We start from the raw sequence: 15,842 nt of genomic DNA on the forward strand, positions 1-15,842 counted from the left end.
GTCAGCAGGTTTCTCAAATCTTAGAAAAAAAGTGTTGACAGCATAGGATATAACTTTGAAAACAAAAAAGCATGAATAATGGAGGCCTGAGAGAGGAGGTAGATATTAAAGAGATTTGTACAGAGAGAGGAGCCTTGGTGCAATACATTCTCAGTCTGCAAGGACTTTTACCAGAGCAGAGTAAGTATTAGCGTTTGGGGGCACTATGGACAAAGACTTAATTTGCAAAAAAGGGTTGCAAAGTGTGCACCACGTTTAGCAAATAAAATCAGATTTGCAAATTGAGCAATGTAGTATTAGGTTGATGTGCAAAATCACAGTTCACTTTGAGTCGCTGTATGACCTCCCTAATTACAATTCCTTAGGAAACCCAAAATCTGTGATACTGTGTAATTTGCTTCAGTCACAGGAATGGTGACTACAATGGACAGTAGACCACCATCCCTTTATTGCATTCCAAAACAAATTTCCTTTAAAATAGCCTGACTTCCTTAACGGAACCAGTGTTAAATAAAAAAAAAACATTTGGATTCCTCCTGCAGTTGCCACCTTGGTTTGCAAAGGAGGAGTGTTACAAGAAAGATCCCTTCCCTTTGCGGATCAATTACCACCTCATTTGAGGAGTCAGTAGCTTTTGAAAGAAACGCAACCACAAAACATTGAAACACACAAAAGTGAATCGCAATTTGAAAGGAACGCCCCTATCACGCTTCTACTCAATTTTGATTTTGTATGGGTTGAAGAGTAAGTAAGTAAGTAAATTTTTAATTGATTGTTCAATTACAACCGTAACAATATAAACACATATTAAAATAGAAGTTAAAAAATTAAAAAGAGAAAAGTCACTTTTCACCCAAACATTTTGAAAATCGTAGAATTTCATTGTTTAACAAATATTTTACCACATTATTGTCCCTTTTCTGAGGTCAGTCCTAATAACGAACTTTTGTGTGCCTGTGCAAAATCCTTGAGAAATTTGATCAATTTACAGTTTAGTTGTGTCTCCAATGGATTTAAGCATGCTATTATTGCAGCTCTAAAGGACCCGATGCCTCTGTCTTTAAAAGTTTGTCTAAGAAGGGAGGCTCGAGCCTTGTGGAGTTGGTTGCATATACAAATTACATGAATGAAATCTTCTTTGTGGTAACCGCAGAGTCGACATGATTTTGGCCCTTTGTATACCCAAGTAGTCTGATCCGCTATTGATGGTAATTTTCCGAAGCATATAGCCATTAATTGCTTTTTCAGGTAACTAGAAAATGCTGTGTTCAAATAATGGGCTGGTGCAAGTGCCTTGTAATTGTTGATCACCATCCAGGCATGCGACCTTGTCGAGAAGATGTTTTGTCAGTTAGTAGTGTGTGAGTTTTTGCTACTTTATTTATTGCTTCTTTGAAGGTGGCAGGTTTTTGTTCCATAAATCATTTGTACAGGTTATAGGCAGGGACTTGTTTAGATATTGATTATAGGGTGATTTTCTTCTATCCTACTTCGGTCGAGAGGGCTTTATTGATTGGTGATGTGGCTGCATTCAGTTTCAACCGGTACCAAAGCTTTACACTGGCATACATTCTCCCTATTTTTTCATTTATTAGGCTGAATTCAAGACGAACCTGTGCCAGAGAGGCTGAAAAGCTTTTTTATACATGGAAACTATTAGTTGGTTTAGAAGCTCTGCTTCCTTGCCATGAAAAGTGGCACTAACATATGTTATCGTAGGGAGAATGTTCGCCGTCATCACCGCTAGTAGAGGTTTGTTTGTTGGGCCTTTCAACTTTTTTGGCAGTTGAGTGAAGGCGAATATAAGTGCACTAGTTATCTGAGTCATATACTATTTTTGCTCTGTGTGGTTTTGAAGATTGTCTATATAAAATCCCAGATATTTGTAGTTCTTAACTTCCTCTAATTGACTGACATTAAGCCAGATGATCTGTTTACATCTCTGTCGACTTCCAATCATCATTGAATTAGTTTTTGATGTATTTATTTCTAGTTTGTTTTCTGAGATGTAGTCTGACATTTCATTTAAGACTCTTTGAAGGCCTATCTTTGTTAGACTCATTAACACCACATTGTCGGCATACGAGAGGTGCGTGAGTGCTAGCCCTCCAAGTTTCGGCAGATGAGGGTTAGTGCTGTCTAGCCTCTGGGCAAGGTCAGACAAAAACAAATTAAAGAGATGTGGTGCCAATACGCAACCCTGTTTGAGGCCTTTTGTCGTATTTAGCTTTCTTGATAGTCTGGTGCAGTCTCCTATCTTGATTCTTATCCATGTATTCGAGTAGAATAATAGTATTCCCTGTGGTGTCCTTTCGGGAATGTTCCAGGCTCGCAGTTTTTTCCAAAGGAGGTGACGGTCTACACTGTAAAATGCAGCCTTTAAATCTATGAAACAGAGGTAAAGTTGTTGATTCCTCTGTTTACTTTTATTTGCCATCAAGGATAGGGCTAAGATGTTTGATATTGTCCCTATACCTTGTCTAAAATCTGTCTGATTAACTGGAATAAGATTAAGGTTGTCTGTCCATTCCTTAAGGTCTTCCAAAATGAGTATGGCGTGATATTTGGCTTCAACGTCCAGGAGGGAGATTAGCCTGTAGTTTGATGGATTCAGTCTATTTCCACCTTTATAGATAGGTGTCAGTATCGAGCCTAGCCAATTCGGTGGGATACAATTTAAGAGCTCTATTTCATTGTATAGTTTTAGTAAATGCTTGCTCCAAAAAGACGGATCATTGTTCAAAATGGCTTGTGGGATTCCATTAGGTCCTGGTGCGCCATCTCCTCTGCCTTTCTTTATTATGCGTTTTATTCCGTCAACTAACATGGAGGACTCACTTATCTTTGCTTTTGGACCTGGGGCCTTCTTTTCTCTTCTGTAACTTTTGCTGTCCACTCCTGCGTTGTTTGTGTCACTAACTCGTTGTATGATTGTTTCAGTTGTATTTTTTTCCTCAGGGTGCTCCTTGGGCTTTGCCTCTAACATGTCATGGGTTACTATTTCTGTAAACATTGTGGATAGAAATGTAGCCCCCTCATGTTCTGAAATATTTGATGATAGCTCGTTCACCGGTCGTTTTTTAATTTTCCAAAATGTGTTAGTGTTAGTTTTCTTAGTACTACAAAGCAGTTCGGCCCAGAATTTATCGTCGCTTGCTCTTGTTCCTTCCCATTGCTGTTTTTTAAAAGTTTTCCCCAAATGACGTACCTTGTCCCAGGCTACTTGGTCATGACAAGTTGTTTTTAGCCTCCTAATGGCTTTTTTGAGTTTGGTTGAAGACATTTTGCAACTTGGAAAATGGCTTTGGTTCATTATATAAAGGGATTTTACAGTCACAAATCCAAGGAATTTTTGAATCACAGAGTGTGCAATCAGTAGGGTTGGGCGGAACTTGCGGAGTTGTGCTACGCAAAGCTCCGCAAAATGGTAATAAAGCTCAGCCAGCACGCAGACTTCCGCTAACACACGGAATTGCTTGTTCCGGCCGTTCGCGATGCTGTTTTCCTGTTCGCGAACGGTGTTTGCTTGCTCGGGGGAAATATCTTGCGAACACGCATTTTGAATGCGCGAACAAGCAATTTCGTGTTCTTAGCGGAACGCAAAATTACTCAAATTCCGCGAGCGGAACGGAATTTACCGCCCAGGCCTAGCAATCACCAAATCCTTTTATGCATTTGTCACTGGGAGCTGTCGGGGAGGAAGGATGCAAGCCATCATTTACAGACCACAGATGCCAGCCTCCTCAATATGTGGGAACAAGATGAAATATTCAGCAGCATCAGATGATGCTGAGAGATCCAGCAGTATGAGGAGTATGTGCAGGTTACATCAGGCCCCACCTAAGCTTTTTCATGGCAGCAACTAGTTCTAACTGCCTCCAAATGCAGGTCTAAATCATATCTGACTGGCATCTAACAATGCTGAACATCTAGACTTTGCTGATCTTAGAGGAACCAGGGCAAAATAAATTTTGCCTATAGTTGGCTCCTATTAGAAGGTCAAGACTGGTGCCTTCATTTTAGTTTAGCAGGCAACGCCCATCTGTCAAGGACCTCTGCTGTGCTGGAGGACTATCTCCCACCTCATTTAGAGATATCCATTTTCCTGGCACAGATCTATATCCCTTCAGAGGGTCCACTGCCAACACAGCTGCTCTGAATACACTGAAAGTTTGGTGTTCAGCTTACATGTTTCATGCAGCCACTCATCAAACTTTCTTTTTACACAAAAGCAAACTCCTAAAGCTGGAGTTTGTGTGTGTAAAGTAAAAAAATTATGACGCTGACACTCTGGGAGTTTTGGTCATTGGGTAATTATTTTGTTTTTCTGTTCAGGACCACCAGGATTTTACTGGCGATCATGAACAGAAAAACTACTTCAGAACATAAATAGGGTGCAAGGACAGAGGTACTTACATAGCTGGTCTCAAGTCTGTTGGGCCGTCAGTGTAATGTTTCTGCTAATGAAGCCTATGATGGAAGAAACATGATGATCTGCCCCATTTTACATTGAGCGGGTGGACCATCCGTTTGTTGGTTATAGTTCACTGCCATGTTTGTGGCAGAGTATTGAGTCTGCCAAACTCTAAATTAAGGCCTTGTTTTTTTTACCTCCTTTCATCTTTTGACACACATTCTGGGGTGAATTAGGCCTGTACACTAGAATAAATGCAAGTGTATGTATCTTAGAGCTGGCAAGGAATTGTATTACCTTGATGGGCAAACATCACCTAGTGAACCTAACTTAAGAGTGGCGAGTGGAGGTCTCCTCTAGGAACATTAAAGAACAAGGGAACAAGGAAATTTGCGGGCCTCCATAAGCTGACCTGCATGCCTGGGCAGCCCACCTATACCTAAAGCATAATTAGAAATCTAGGGGGCATATTATCAAGGGGATTTACTTCTGCTTTTTTGGCTTTAAAAGCCAAGAAAGCGGAGATAAAATTATCTCCCTATTACCTAGCTGTCGCTAACACCAGTTAGCGACAGCTAGTAGGAGATAGCGACCATCTTGGGCCCCGATTTGCATGTCAGTGATATTTATCACTAATGACATGCAAAGTGGGCGTGCCAAGATGTTAGCGACTGGAAACAGTCGCTAACATCGCTATCTCCTATTACCAATTTTTGGAGATACTCGCGCTAAGCGCGAATATCTCCAAAAGCTAACACCTGCCCCTGAGCAGTTCTTAGCCATGTTATCCAATGGTAGGTGGATAACATGGCTAAGAGCATTAGCTCGGTAATGCATGAATATCGCTGACTTTTCAGCGATATTCATGCATTTCGGCCGATTTGTATCGCTTAGGAGATAAACCTTGATAATATCAAGGCTCCTAAGCGATAAAAATCGCCACAGCTCGGCGATAAAAATATCGCCGCTAAACCAACATAGCGATAATTATCGCTAGTTGTTGGTAATATGCCCCCTAGGTTTCTGGCTAGAAAAGGATCTTTCCACTGTGATACAGGCTAAGAAAGTTGCAGCTACCTGTTTGGACTACTTAGAAGTCTCCGGAAATTCCTAGATAGGATACCTACACAGCTCAGGAAGACAGTAGTCCATTCCTCGGTTACCTCAAGGCTGTATTATGGAAACTCATTATTCCTGGGGGCACCTAAATATGTGACACACAGACTGCAGGTTGTCCAGAACACAGCAGAAAGGATGCTGTGCAATATTCCGATGCGGAAGTCTATATAAAAGCACCTAAAGGTGCTATAATGGCTCGAGGTAGAGGCAAGAATCAAATTCTCTGGTCATGACTCACAGACCTCTACATAGTAGGGGTCCCAGGAAAATCAAGAGTCTAGTATCCCCTTACATGCCAACTAGGCATTTGCAATCAATCTCTAAGATACTTCTAAAATCAACAAAGGCCCGGAGGGAGAGGTGGGGAGGAAGATCCTCAAACACGGGAGTCGCATTCATTTTATTGGCACATTTGCATGGGTTGTGTGCTTCGGTGCACTGTTGTTGGTAGTACTCTTGCACTCTGTCATTTAATGATATTGGATGCGATCATCAGCAAATCACCTGGCTCTTTTCTTTCACACATTTTTTTAGTCTCTCTATGGGTCTTTTTCTATTTTTTCTAACCAGTTTCAACCAACATTCTGCATCATATCAGCATGTTCTGTTCTTTTAATTTTATCTGATGGCATCCTGGTGTTTAATGTACATTTATTTGACTGCTCACCCGTACTTGTGTTCTGTTTTTAAATGAGAATATGTATCATTTGTTCACAGATTAAGCCCCTGAAGAAGGGCCGATGGGGCCTGAAATGCATTGGGCAGTTTTCTTGAAACATTGAATTTGTGAAGCAATGCATGAAAGTCCACAAAAGAAAAGATTTTGTGATTTGAATAAATCAAAAATGCATTGTTATAAGGACATTCAATAATGTTTGAAGAAATTATTCTTTGATATTATACATGTATTCAAGTTTACTAGAATGAACGCTTAAAGTATTTTTTGATAAGTTTACAATTATTTGTACAAGGCAACAGTACTCAGAGGCAAGGTTCAATTACTTGAATCTCACAATTTCTTGGTCAACGGCACATTTAGACAGTGTGCCAGGACTAGTAGCACGCCTGGTTCTAAATACTGTTTTGGAAAGAATTATCATCCCTAAAAAATAGGAGTGCTCCTTTACATTTATCTAGAGGAAGATCCTACTCCCACCTTGCTCCCAAACTCTGGAACTCTGTACCACGGGAATATTGGATACTGTACAAAGAACTGCAGTTCCCCAAAGCAATTAATACATGGCTGTTCAAGCAATATCTTTAATGCCTATCCGATTTCAACCATGTGTCTGTAAGGTGCTGGGAAGCATTAGGCAGCCATGCGCTCTATAAATCACATGTAATAATAAAAAATAAAGACAGGGTATTTATAGAGGCTGTGTCGAGAGCAGCTTCCATCACTCGATGCACTGAAATGCTTCTCGAGCATTGTACATTTCCTAATGAATATATGCAATTTTTTTGGGCTAAAGATGCAAATAGTTTAAATGCATAAATCCTATGTTAGACAGAATATGATATCCAAAATGTGGCTATCCAATTGTTTTACCATTCTTATTACTGCCATTTTACAACTCCCAGGTTTTGAAGCAAATAACAAAGAACCCAATTCATAAAGCCTACATAAATCTAAGAATTATATGCTAAGCCGACAAGTTTCAAAGATGTATGCATTTATTGGGATTCACATAATCCTGAGAGTATGACTGAAACGATTTCCAAATCAAATTTTTCTAGGCATGTTCATAATCTACAATGCATTTATGAGTCTATTGTCTACATGGTGTGGGGTGCAATCGCTAAAGTATACACAGTGAAAATGTGCAAAAAACACATTTTACCAATTATTTTCTACATTCAACAAATGCGTTGTTCACTTGTGAATAAACTTTCTCACTAAAAACCCAAATCAATATGTGCATTTATGTCCACCTTTTCCACACTCCAAATTGGCTTAATGCTGCTTATTTCAGGAGAAATTTCCCAGAGTGTGATAGGACTTGCAGAACGTTTGACAACGCCCAGCACTTCCTACTTTTTGAGTTTTCACGAACGGTTGCCTTGCAAATTACTGTATAAAATGTCCTTTTCTACCCCATGACAGAAATGTATTCCAATGGACAATCCAAAAAAGAAATGTACCCCAATGGACAGGCCAAAAAATGAGTGACTTGTTCCCAGATGAAAATCAAATCCTGTAATAGGCATTCATAAGTCATATGCTTTCCCTGATTCTCTTTGATCTTCACTGGATATAAAGTGGGCCCAGGTGAAATTTGCATTACGCTGCTGTATTTCAGAAAATTTGGAGAATTTACCCAAATTATTCCATTAAGTATGTTCTGTAATTGCACTGCTGTTCACAGCAAAATGATAGTGCGGGAGTAAAGGAACAATGCAAATAACCAAAGGATAAGACTCTCTTGTGTTTCTTAAGCTATTTTTGTAGAGCAAAATATGTCCTCATGTCAATTTCACGCTAAAATATAGCACTGAATGACAGATTTGAATCTCAATTAGATTTAAGTATGCAAAATTTCCCTAGACTTAACACAATTATGCAAAAGCAAAATATGGAAATTTCTCACACCCCTAATATGAAGGAGAGAGAAAGAGATGGTAAATTGGGAAACATACAGGCTATGTGCCAGAAATTACCACTTCTTCTTCTTTCTCTCAAGGAGAACTCTTCAAAGGAATAAAAGGAGTTTATTCTTAAAGAGGGGAGGATAAACGCTCAGGGTACCCACCAGAGATGGCCAATGCCTCTTCCTTTTCTCAAGATAGGTAAGAATTGTTAGAAGAAAATTAAGAAGGGTAAGGTCTGGAGGTGTTAACTAATCCCAAACATATGGTCAAATCAGGGATAATGTCTTCTTTAATAGTGAAGGAATAAGACTATATGTAATTTCACTGAGTGTCAAGTCAAGTCAAGTCAAAAGATCTTTATTCGGATTATAAAACATCCATAAAAGTACATGTCAAACACAACATAAGTAATAACAAAGTCAAAAAAGATAAAATATAGACAATTAACAACCTGCAAAATTACAAATTCATAGCAATAGATAGCTTTATCATGTGCAAAAACGTAACCGCTAGTGCAAAATGTGCAGTGTGCAAAAAATGCATAGTGCAAATTTCTCAATCAATGAGCAGAGAAGCACGGGACCGGACAGCAGCTTTGAGAAAGCAGCTCACTCTAAAAGTTGCTTCGTCCGTCTTTAACATCAATAAGTCTTTAAAAGCTAATTTAAAATCCATCAAAGCATTTTTTCTACAGTACGGTATTAAAAAGTGCTTAGTGTGCATTCCATAAAAAACACAGAAAAAAGTACAATGGAGCAAACTTTGTTTTCCACCAAGGTTACAGGGACAGCTTAGATTTTCCACATGTTTGTTGAAGCCTAGCGGGAAGCAAATTAAATTTATAATGCTTCCATCCCTGAACCGAAATAACAAGCTCCTATTCCACCTGCCTAACTTTATACGGAGATAGCCCTGAGGCAAGGCATGAAGTTTGTCACATGGCTCCATAAGGGAAGTATACCTTATTGTGGACGGCTTTGTCAAATCACACCTTTCCCTCTCTTTACAATAAAAATCATACAGAGCCCTTTTTATTAAATTCTTGTGCGTGCAATCGATCAGTTGGGGGGAGGTAAAAAGATGCCCCTGCCCCACGCTTAATACGTTTTTTTCCACAGCCTTAAACTATGGTATAAAATTGGCCCTCTCACATTTTAAGCAGTCCAAAATGATGTCACGGGACAAAGAGGCAGCGGAATTCCTCCACATTTTTTTCCAGAAAAGGGCCGGTCTGGATCTTATAAAATCCTCTATATAATACAGGTTTAATTCCCTGTGACAGACATAAGTTGGGGCTGTGATAACCCCCTCAAAACCTTCCGACAGAATCTATTTTCTTCGATCTGTAATTGAGTGCAATTCGAATAGCCCCACACCTCAGCACCATAGGTTCCTACAGGTAAGCATTGTGTTCTGTAAATTTGTAACAATTATGTAATCACATCAGCCTGGATAGGTTGGCGGAGGGAGATTAAAGAGTTTATAGCTTCACTCAATTTGTTCCTTCCCTGGGCAACATGAGGCTGTCAAGATCCAGTATTGGAGAACAACAAGCCAAGGTAGGGAAAAGTGCAAGTGCTTTTTTAAATGTTGTCTCCTGACAGAATCTGAGTTATTTTATAACTTTTTGGGCCACAAGTCATTATAAATGATTTCTTAAAATTGGTACATAGGCCCAAATCTGCCATATATGTGACAAAGCCAGAAATTAAAATACGCAATGCATTGGGTGTGCGGCCCATAAGGACCGCATCATCCGCATAAAGGAGTGCGGGGATAGGTTTGCCATTTACTTGCGGAACATCATTAGTAAGATTGCTCAAAGAATTACTCAATTCATTTATATACATGATAAAAAGCAGGGGGGCCAAGACACAACCCTGTCTGACCCCCCTGCCAATTAAAATATCATTAGAAACTTCACCGTCATTGTTAATGCGAACGCGGGCTTTCAAATTGCTATGAAGATGGGCCAAAAAGTAAACTAAAGATTCATCTAAACCATAATTCAACAGGACTGACCATAAACGGGATCGATTTACAAAATCAAAAGCAGAACTTAAATCCATAAACCCAAAATATAAAGGAGATTTTTTAGCAATTGTGTATTTGGCCATAAGCAGGTTTAGGTTTAAACATTGCTCTACCGTACCCACTTAACTTCTGAAACCTAACTGGCACGAGTGTAAAATTGTGTTTTCTTCCGCCCAGGTTCTGATTCTATTAAAAAGGACCCTGCCTCGAACCTTTAGCGTATTATCGATTAAAGATATGGGGCGGTAGCAACCAGGGTCAAGTCTGTTGCCTTTTTGGAAAATTGGCACAATGGTGCTACTAGACCATGTTACCGGGACAGAAGTGTGAGATAAATTATTAAAAACATTGCATAGCAAGGGTGCCCAAAAATCAGGTTCAGATTTAATTTGGTCGATGGATAAACCATCGGGTCCGGGGGCTTTGTTCCCAGCACTTTCGGTAATGGCATCCTCCACCTCCAACAACGTGATAATCAAGGGCCTAACTGGAAAACAGTTTCTTTGGGGTTGCCAGAGGCATCATAGATCTTAGAAAAATGGTCAACCCACACATCCCCTGTTATATTACATTTTATAGGTGTGATATTAGAGCCCAATGATGTCAGGTTTTTAACCGCCCTCCAAAACCCGGCTACGTCTCTTAAAGCTGTTGTACGAACAAGAGAATCCCAGTGGTCTTATAGTAACTCTTCAAATCTGATTCTTAAGGTGTATTTTGTATCTAGATCTCAGAGTCCTTACCAGGGCCAAATCACCCGGTTCGGCTGTAAGAGTGGCCCTAAGTTCCCGGTTGGCTTTGGAGCATGAGGTGTCAAACTACCTTGGATTACTATTGTTATGGGCTAGGACAGGTTTAGAAATTTCCTTTTTTATAGCCTTACAAAGTTCACAAAATGAATTAACAATATCAGGCCCAGGGCTGTCAGTTGATAGGCAGACCGGCACTAATGTGGGGTGTTTTTTAATAACTCCAGCTAAAACGCCCTGGTTGTCTATCCCCTTCCAAACAACCCTTAGCCTGTCTGTCGATGCCACTAGGTTTTTTGCCCCAATTTCTCCTATCTTCCCATGTTTTTTAGTTGATTTAAGACAAATTAAAATTGGGTAATGGTCACTATATATAGTTCTAACAACCTCTGATTTTAATAAGAGATCCCCAAGAAGAAAAGAAATGAATACATAGTCAATGGTGGTTGAACTCCCACACCCAATATAGGTAGGAACGGGTACATTATCCACACCAGTGACTGTATCCTCCATTACATTAACTAGATTGTGTGTGGCTAGCAGATCTAGTAATTCAACTCCTCTTTTGCAGGGTGGAGTTCTGGGGTGGATATGCGCATTAAAATCACCTCCTATGCAAATGCCATCAAACCTGCCATATTTTTGTCCCTCCACAACTTCATCAATGAAATTAAACAATCTTAAGAAGTTGGTGTTGGGATGAGTTGTGAAATCGTTATTATAAAAGTAAATAAAACATAACTTTATCCTACCAGTATATCTCAACGCCATGAAATTTTTGTCGTTTGTCTGCAATGGTTCGATTTTGGCTGCAGCAGTGATTTTAACCCAAATAGATAAGCCCCCGCTGGGACGACCCATAGGCGGGGAGGGTACAATTAAGTTATGGCAACTATATCCTTCATGAAGCAGAGAACTCGTACACCAAGTTCCCTGCATCATTAGGACATCAAAATTGGATACCCAATCAGTCCAGGTCTTAATTTTCATTTTCGCGTTGAGACCTGCAATGTTCCAACTCAAGATAAAAAGATCGTCAGACAATATGGAGGAGATGTGACCCTGTGTACCTGTTGTGGAGTCAGATGACGCCCGGGGCCTACTGGGTGAATTGGGCAATATTGCGATAAGACAAATTGACAAATTCCCTGCAGGATCATGCGTATTAGTGTGATCACTGACTACAGTGTCAGTTGAAATGACTAATGGTCAGTTCAAGCTACCTGTTTCAGCTAGTGCAGTATATCTATTATAAAGTAAAAAAGGCGGTGGAGCTGGGCAAAATGGTCTTGGTGGGGGCCTGTAGAAGTAGCTCAAAGGTAATGGAGTAACAACAGTAGATGGACCCGGGTAAATATTGTTGTTGTAAAGTATAAATTTGGCAGTGCCAGGGTGCCTAAAATTGACAAAAATACAGTCCCCATCGAAATTTTTACATAGGGGGCCAACCCAGCTCACTCTACGGGCAGACAACATTTCGTTTGAGATATCATAGCCTACCCCCTTATGTTTGGTCAGCCAGTCAATGCACTTGTTGTGCAACTAAACCCAGGACTCGCCTTGTCCATCCCTGAGTGGTGGCGCGTCTGCCAATACTAAAATATATGGGCAGGTGTCAGGAGGTAGATGGAGGGCAGGTTCCTGATGTTTTATGGGTCTGCTAACAGCCGATTGTCCCTTGCCACCATTGCTGCTACTAGGGGCCACAGATTTCACACTAGTTGACGTAGGGCCCTCCTTCTGTGTATTACTAACTATAGTAGTGGTATGAGAAGGTCCAGCTGCTACGGAAGGAGTGGGCTTAGCTTTTACGGCAGGTTGAATTTGCTCTACAGTATCACATCTAGATGTAATGTTGGGTATTGGTGTGCTACTGATAGTTTTAGGCCCACCCTTAGATGTTAAGCTGCAGCTGGTAATAGGCCCACCACACCAGATAGCCTTACTAGCAGACTCTAGATCTTTCAAAAGACGGTCCCCCCTCATTTGATCAAGACTAATCACCCCTTTCCTTTTTACATCTTCCTTTTTTACAAGATTTTCTAATTTATCAAGTCTTTTAAAAACAGTATTAAATTGTTTGATCAATTGACTTTCCAGTTGTTTAAAAATAGTATCAACAATTGTCTCAATAAAATTCCCGTTAGGCTTAGATTGAATGATACTTTCAGTTAAAAACTCAGTCTGTGTGCCCACTGAGTTATGGTCTTCTGTAGAGGGGGTTGGGGGAGCGGCCACCTCTACAGATTGCAAGCTGTATCGCCCCCAGATTGTTGATGCTTCTCTCTGGTCCACATACTCTGGGGGGTTGGTTGGTTCTTATTACGGGTAGCTTGCTTCCTCTTATTTACTGTAAGTTTCAAGGGGCCCCTTTTCCTTTTTCCATCGACAGTCTTATTACTTGGGGCGCGGGGAGGCAATAACAGTCTGTGCAACGGGGTCAGGCTGGGAGTCAATAATTATAATTGGGCTGCTGCCCCCAGGCAACACTCCCAGCAGAGTAGCCTGGGTTGTAGGCTTCAAGATAGTAATTGCAGGTGAGAGTGGTACAGTATTAATAGGGCTTACTTGTGATGACTGCGGGTGACTGGTACTACAGCCCAATGACATCCTCCTTTCGGTATTAGCAATTTCATTGGTAACCATATTAAGGGCGTTCTCCAATAAACAATCAAAGGAGGGAGGCAAGGCAGGAGGGTCAACAGAAGCAAGGATTGTGGAATTGGTGTTACGTTTCCCCATGATAACTTTACCCAGGCTCACCTCTTATGGCAAGACTTAGAGGGGTGGCCCGCCCGACCTCTGATGTCCTCTGAGGGCCTAAGAGGGCCCGCCCTTTGCCCGGGCTTAGCCCGGCGACCGCCCGCGTCCTGCGGCGCGGATGGAGCGTCTGTGTTAAGTGGCACCTCCGGGCGCGCTGAGGGCAGGAAGCAGGAAGTGCCCGCAAGGCTCCCTGGGAGCTGTAGTCTCCAGCCGCGGGATGGCGGTACAGCAGCGGCGAGACTACAGCGTGTGGGACCCAGGAGCAAGTGTCCAGACCAGCGGGTGAGTTCTCCGGCCGCAGCACCGTCTGAATGGCCCCCCGCTCCACTGAGGGAGCGTCTGTGTTAAGTAGCTCCTCCAGGCGCACTGAGGGCAGGAAGCAGGAAGTGCCCGCAAGGCTCCCTGGGAGCTGTAGTCTCCAGCCGCGGGATGGCGGTACAGCAGCGGCGAGACTACAGCGTGTGGGACCCAGGAGCAAGTGTCCAGACCAGCGGGTGAGTTCTCCAGCCGCAGAGCCGTCTGAATGGCTGAGTGTCATTTGAATATAAAGGGATATTCTCTGTAAATTAGAGAACAACAAATATGGCATCAAAGACACAGAGCAACATTTGACTTCATTGACTGTAATAAAAGATATTGTGGTAAATAAGACACTGCGAATAAACATAGACTTTTTGTTACCTCTGTTCTTGTGTTCTACGGATTGATCCTTTTACAATCCCCCTTTTTTATTCATTTTCCAGCGAGGGGGTGTGGATCCATTCTCTGAGGTTTTAGAATTTATTTAGAGTTGTTTGGTTTGAAATGTAATTTTCTTGCGGCACTTCAGACACAGCCTTTGTGCAATATGATGACTCTCACTGGAAGTAGCAATGGTGCTGGCTCCAAACACGAGCATCCAAAACAAGGGCACAAAGAAGTGTGGGATCTCTGTAATTCATCAGGAAGGCTATAATTAGCCTTACTTGATAGGGCACTGACAAAAGGACAGGCCCTGTTTAGAACCTTCCTCACATTTAACGAAAGAAACTGCTGACCTTCACCTCACTCCTACCACCTACCAAATCTCATTGTTGAAGAAGAACTAATCATCAACTCTTTGCTAAGATATCCTTCATTGAATTTCTTGAGTAGCCCCTTCTCCATCCTTCTTCACTTTAATGCCTGGATGTCCACTCTCCAGCCACATGGGATAAAGTCAATCCACTTCCACTATCAGGAAAAGCTCACCTTCATATGCAATGTTAAACCATACAAAAATGGTCCCACTGGTCTCTCACAGGACTTTCACTATACGCAGAGACTTTTTACTACACACTTTCTATACATCCACTGCACAAACATTCACTCAAAGGTAAGAGTCACGGACTGTTTTATCATTCTAGACAATCTGAGCCTCTTTGCAAGCCTTTCAAACCCTTCTGCTGCAAAAATACCTGCAAACCCCTTCAATTTGTCCCCCTGAGTTTCACAGACCACTTGTCTGGTACTGATGCTACGACTGATGGCCTTGGTTCTCAGTGCTGACAAACTGGCGCTCAGATCCCTTTGTTACTCAGTGTCCCTCTGTGGTCCATCATAGGCCTTCTATATGCAGCCTCCATGACCTCCTTTCCTGCTTGTCAGAACCTTCTTAGGGTCCTGAGCTCCCCTTTGCAGAATGCCTTATCCCTTTGACCCCCTTTGTTAGCCATTAACAATTTTTGCAAACATAGGCCTCTGAGGGCTATATGTAGGTAATATAATTTTACCGATTCCTAAATACTGAATTTTACTGATTCGGTATTTAGGAATCGGTAAATATGATGTAGGTAATAAATCGGTAAAATGTACTGATTCGGTAATGTTTCTTATTACCGATTTGGTAATGTTTCTTGCCGGTGGCAGTGGCAGGCTCTATCTACTTGGCGCTTTGTATGCTATTGGTCACACTGTTTGCGCTGCACTCCTAGCGTACTGTTTTTTAATGTAGCGACTGAGGCTCATTTTTAAAACGTTTTCTTGTGTGTTCTATATTTTTAAAATTGAAAACTGTACCTCTCCTCCAGGCTGAGTGAATAGCTTGGGGAACCACGTAGTCCGCCCACTCCCGCCCCGTTCCGCCGCGTCCAATCATGGGCGTTTGAAGCGGAGGGTGAGGAGGAGCCCAGCACTTCCAGGCTCAGGCTCACAGG

Source organism: Lissotriton helveticus, chromosome 4_1, assembly GCF_964261635.1.
Source record: "Lissotriton helveticus chromosome 4_1, aLisHel1.1, whole genome shotgun sequence".
Classification (NCBI taxonomy): domain Eukaryota; kingdom Metazoa; phylum Chordata; class Amphibia; order Caudata; family Salamandridae; genus Lissotriton; species Lissotriton helveticus.